The sequence below is a fragment of the Carassius gibelio genome, chromosome B5 (genome assembly GCF_023724105.1).
Source record: "Carassius gibelio isolate Cgi1373 ecotype wild population from Czech Republic chromosome B5, carGib1.2-hapl.c, whole genome shotgun sequence".
Classification (NCBI taxonomy): Eukaryota; Metazoa; Chordata; class Actinopteri; order Cypriniformes; family Cyprinidae; genus Carassius; species Carassius gibelio.
The window spans coordinates 5,865,712-5,872,314 of NC_068400.1; positions in this window are offsets into that span (position 1 = coordinate 5,865,712).

The window sequence follows — 6,603 nt, forward strand, 5'->3', positions numbered from 1 at the left end:
ATTTCTCTCAGGTAATACTTCCCCTGGTCCACCACCCATCGGCGGACAGACACCGCACTAGACGGGCAAGACGTGAGGATGGGGAAGATAATGGAACAAAGAGACAGTGATAAAGCGCTCTGCTTGAGTCAGCGCTTAAATGATTTGATGCTGTCATAGTTTCAAACACTCTCTAATTCATTCTCAAACTCATTTAAACACACAGTTAAATATAGCTGTCACTCCTCATCTGAATGCTTAAAAACCAGGGGCCTCATTTATAAAGATGTGCACACAAATATCCTAAATGTGGACATTTAACATGGTACATCATTTCCAAAATCCATTTTTGTCAAATTTTTTTTAGTATTTAAGGGTTAGTTCACCATCTCAAGTAATGAATTACTCACCCTTATGTCATTCTTAACCTGTAAGACCTCTGTTCATCTTCGGAACACAAATTAAGATATTTTTAATGTATTCCAAAAGATCTCTGACCCTCCCATAGACACCAAGGATCCTACCATGATTAAGGTCCAGAAACGTAGTAAGGACATCATTAAAATAATCCATGTGACATCAGGGGTTCAGCATTAATTTTATGAAGCTACGAGAATACTTTTTTTATATGCAAAAAAAACACACAAAAATAATGACTTTATTCAACAATTTGTCTCCTCAAAATCAACCTAGCGCCATTTTGGAGAGTATCCACTGAATGTAAACAGCACATGCTGTTCTGTGTCAGCTGTGTCATGCAGAAAATGTTGTTTAGCGGGGGTGACGCGGAGAAGACCAATTTTTTAATTTTTGTTTTCTTTGCGTACCAAAAATGTTCTCGTAAAGCTTTGTAAAAATTAGTCACATGGATTATTTTACCGATCTACTTTGTACGTTTCTGGACCTTGATAGTGTTAATAACATTGCTGTGTATGGGAGATTCAGAGAGCTCTCAGAATACATCAAAAATATCTTCACTGGTGTACGAATATAAACGAAGGTCTAACAGGCTTGGAACGACATGAGGGAGAGTAATTAATGACAGAATTTTCATTTTTGGGTGAACTATCCCTTTAAGCACACTGCCCAGAGAGACTCATCAGACTGTCTCAGTGTGAAAATTGGTTGAGTGAAATGAATCATAAACTTCCCAGAATGCACATTAAAACCAGTGTGCATCTCTTTCCAAGTAGATATTTATAGTCACTAGCTGCTCAAAACTTCAGGGTTGGTTAACTTTATTATTATTATTATTATTATTATTTCACAGGCTCTCCAAGACTGAGTTTATTTGATCAAATATAAATAAATTATATTATATATATATATATATATATATATATATATATATATATATATATATATATATATATATATATATATATATATACAGAAAAAGAAAAAACAGTAATATTTTGAAACATTTTAAAATATTTTAAAATGTAATTTATTCCTGACCAAAAAAAGCTGACTATTCAGCATCATTTCTCCAGTCTTCAGTGTTACACGATGCTTCTGAAATCATTCTAATATGATAATGTGTTGCTCAGTATTATTAAATATTATTATTATTGAAAACAGTTGTACTGCTTAATATTTTTGTGGAAACTGTGATACTTGTTTCAGGATTCTTTGATATATAGAAAGTTCTGATAAACTTAATGTGTTTTATAATTTCTTTAAAAAAAAATCTGCCTCAAACTTTTGAATAGTAGTGCTAATATACGAGGGCTACATATGATTTCTTACAATGATGTATTTGATTGCATTTTATACTATTAATTAATTATTTAATAAACTATATATGTAAACGTTATACACAATAACATACCAGCTACCATAAAGATGCACGACACAACGAATGATATAAGAAGGATAATCAGTTACAGCATGTTATATAACTGTGTTTTTGATAAATACTTGACAAATAATTAATCCATACTCTTAATACTAAGTAAATCATGTGAGTGGAATGAGTTGATTATCACTCCACACACACACACTTCTGCAAGTAAATACAGTACGAGTGTCACTCCTAAACCTTGCTAGTGTGTATGTGACCAATGCATGATCAAGTCTCAGATCATCACATACAGATCACATATCAGATCATGAAACAAGGGGACAACCAATGTAAAGAAATCGACTGACAACAGAGTGCTCAAAAGCTGAAAATTGTGTCACACTTCAAAAGTGCATTAATTTAAAATTACTCACAGGTTCAGTATTTCTGATTCAGTCATTTTTCAGGATTCAGTAATTCTGCTTATATTACAGTTTCCACATTCCACCGATCATATTACTCATTTTGAAATATATTTAATGTCCCTAAAATCACCTTCTTAAGCCACAGACAAAATGTCCTGTTTAAAAACAGTTTTACAGTTAGACACTTCCAAGGTTTACAGGAAGTGGAAGTCGTCATAGTTGGGTGTGTAGTGAATAATAGTGTAGTTTATTGGTTCATTACCATACTGGTAAGTACCATAAGTCGCTTTGGACAAAAGAGTCTGCTAAATGCATAAATGTAAATGTTTAGTAGTTGAATTTAGTAGTTTTTAGTGAAAATACAACAAATGTATTTTTGTGTTCTCAGTAAATATAGCATTACACAGAACATTTCAGAACACTAATCAAGACCCTGGAATGTCTGTCAGCCAATCAGAATAAAGCATCCAACCACAGTTTGGTATAATGGTTCAATAAACCCAAAGCAAGCGAGAACAAAAGAACTAAACTGATTATACACCCCCTGACATTTCAACACACGCCACATTCAAACATATTCTGTCGCATGGTTATGATTTGCATGAATTTATGGAGCGTGTGAGTGTGCGCGCTCAGGCTTGATGCTCCCCAGTGATCATCATCTCAAAGGCTGGTAGTGATTTTTTGCAGGAGGTCCTTTGAGATATGTCCTATTGTTATTTCCATTGACACAAATGCAAAACAAAGCAGGCGTTGCATGGACGTGAGGACAAAGCATAATTACTCAATGCTTTCACTCTATCCTGTCAAGGGGTATTTGTAAGTCACCTGAAGCCTATTAAAACTATTTAAGCAGAGAAATGAATCACTGAACTCAATGTCATTCATTAGCGTCTCAGGTAACATTGGAGAACCAGTTGTGTGAAAAACAAGTGCTGATATCTAATAAGAAATCCAGTCAGCCTACAGGACTACAGTATCTCATCGACGAAGGGTGAAGTATATTTTCTATAATGTTTTATGAAGATTAAAGGTGAAGTGTGTAATTTCTGCAGCAGCACCAGAAAGAATTACTAGAAAGGTGAATTTGGAGTGCTGGCTTGTCAAAGCCTTTCGTGAAAGTTTAAAAAAGTTTCGAGATTTAGTTTCAAGGTTATACAAGCCTAAAGAAGTTAGAATACAGTAATATATGCCTATGTGGCTGCTAATAAGATGTGGTTAGTAGCTGCCAAGTGGTTATTGAAGCTGAAAGAGCAAGTTCAAGTTAAGCTGAAACAAAACAACAGCATTTTGTGGCATAATATTGATTACCACAAAAAAAAAAAGAAGAATATGTGGGATACAGTGAAAAAGGCCAACTCATAAATCTTAAAATATGGTACAGCCAGAAAATATATGTTTGGTAATATGGTATATGTGTGTTCTCGATTGAAAGTGAACAACTTTACAGCACAAATATTTCAATATTTTCTACAGTATAATTGCTGCAAGTGATAAAAAAAAAAAAAAGTATATATAAGCGGTGTTGTTATTTAAACTATTAAAATAGTTTCTTGGTAACTGAAATACAGATAGAATAAAAATACAAATAGTGAAATCTATGATTTGATATATGAATAAAACATCAATAAAACAAAACTATTGACGAGTATGTTTTACAAGAAAATTCTATTTCATTCTTTCTACTTCAAAATTAAATTAAAATAAAATTTCAATTTATGCATTTAGAAGACGCTTTTATCCAAAGCGACATACAGTGCATTCAGGCTACACTAAAAAGAAATACAAAAAAGTTAGATAAAGTTAATCAAAGATTAAAACAGAAAATATTTAAAAATCAAAAGCTAATTCAAAACAATAAATACTACAATAGTATAACATTACTATAACATTAAATTAAGACTGATAATAACCTTCACATTTACTGGCCCCATTCTCTCCATTGCTGTCAATTTATCTTAGCTTGTATTAAACTGAGACTATACCTTTAAGATCTAGTCAAAGGAGGTGGAAAATGCCAATAAAGCAACAGAAGATGAAGTGGGAAACTACAATAATGGATGTACCTGGAGGTCAGAAGATATTTGCTTTTGCACTCAACCAGGCGTTGTCCTCTGCAGGACAGGTGGAATCGAAGTGCGTGTAGATTGAGCTTGTACCTGCAAGCTCATGTTAAAAACACAAGTCAACGAACAAATGCCTCACTGAGGTTTCTGCACATAAAACTGGTAAAGAAAGCATTCATTAAAAAAAAAACACATTTCACCTTTAAAGTCAGGGTATCTTGTGATCAGAAACCAAGCTTGCCCTCAGATAACAGTCTGGGCAATCAAACTGCATGTTGTGTAATCCAAGTAAGCTGCAATCAAAAAACTATAATAAATCCCCAAGGCAAAACGACACCATTGATTATCACTGCCTCGGATTTTCTCACCCTCAGTAAAGTTGCTATTCTTCTTTTCACCTTGGTACCACCTACAGATGCAGTTTTATCTTCCAAGGCCCCCATCTGCCGCCCCAAGGACTGATGGGACGCATGGTGACACGGTAACCTCCTAAGGCACATCCCTCTCTCGACCGCGACAGCCTGTCGATATGCCTCGAACCAGCTGTCACTCGTCCAGACATCCAGACATTGTATTGAGGAAGCCCAGAAACTGATGAATGCTGGAGAGTTTGTGTCTCAGGCTGTGATAATGATAATGAGGATTATGGGAAGTATGATACATGAGGCAAACAGCTTAGACATCTGCCCAGCTAAATTAAAGTCAATGTCTTGACTGGTAACAAATAATACATATACAGCCATTGGGGGGGGGGGGGGGGGGACTACAAGAGTTTAAAATACATAAACTGTTCCTATTTCCACAATATTTAGTGCTTTGAGTTTAATGAGCTATTAAACTAATGAATTACTTGTCATACTGAATTCTAATTTACTGACTAATCCTTCATGCTTTAATTGAGATAGTTGCAGCTTTTATGTAACAAATACAAATTGTTAATTTTCAGGCTGATTATATTGATTTACCTTGCGTAGCATTCCCTAAGAAGAAGAAAATCCAACCACCTGCTGTTTGATCGCAATTCTCAATACATTTCTGTCCTTTCAAACATCCACACACAAAACAATCACATAACACACACACAAAAAATAAGAAACATCCCAAAAGTTGAACATCCCCACAGTGAAGTTTAACAGTTGGGTTCTGGGAGTAAACGTTTCATTCACTTTCTCCTTACAGAAATACATTTTTAACAATGACACAAAAACCTTTGTAAGAAAGACGTACAATGATCTCTGAAGTTAAGTAATGATGTATGCATTTCTAGAAGTCACTTAATATTTCAATATTAGTTTAAAAACAGTGGAATTTCTAAAGTTGTTAACATAGAAATGAGAACCATCCAGCAAACACCCACTCCCACGAACCTCAGCAAAACCAACATATCTTTCATAATAATGCCCTATACTGTTTGTTCCAAAAGAAAAGGCCTTTAGGTATGGTCCTTTTGTCTTTTTCTTAGATTTTGTTTGTGCCCATTTTAATTTACTTTAATACGGAAAATATATTTTTCAAAAAAGAGAAAATTAATGCAACCAAGACTGTTGATAAAGTGAGCAGTCGATGTCATGCTTAATTCTGAACATTGCTTTTGGCCATAATGCAGGGCTTTTTTTGTCCGTTTTATCGGCCACCAGGTGAAAAATGTAAATCTGATCACAGAAAAATAGTCACATGTGCAGGTGCACTCAGGGCATGTCAGAGTCCAATTTTGCTAGTTTAATGGCAGGAAAATGGTCAGCACACCTGGGCGCATGGTCTAAATGAGTTGTCCCTATTCTCTTAATAAGTGATGGGTGTTTTTTGGGCGTAGCGTGCAATAAACCAATCAGAGTCTCATCTCCCATCTCATTTAAAAGCCAGTTGTGCTCGTTCCATGGCAGGTTAACTATTTACATGGCGGAATATCATTTTTCATTTTTAAAAATGTTGGTGTGCTGCTGCATGTCCCTTTGTCTGTAGTAAGCAAAGTGTACGTGCATTGTGCACCTGCCTATAGGGGCATATTACTAAAGGGCTCTTTAAATAACAAAGAAATAATATTGCTCAAAACTTTTGACCAGGTTTGAATTGGTCTAAGGCACAGTCTATTATCATTTCCTCAAAATAGTAATGCGCCATCAATATACAATGCACTACTTAAACAATGTGGCGCAGGACGGGAAAATGAAAACAGAGTCGGGCTGAAACTAGTAAAAACACTTGAACTGTGCCTTGCACCGGATGTATGATAGGGCCCTTAAATGCAATACTAGAGAGATGTTCAAAGAGCTAGGAAGATGTTCAAAGCAAAGTGTGAACTTCAGTAATTCATCCAAAAAATAAAAATAAAAAACAGCTCCGCAAAAGA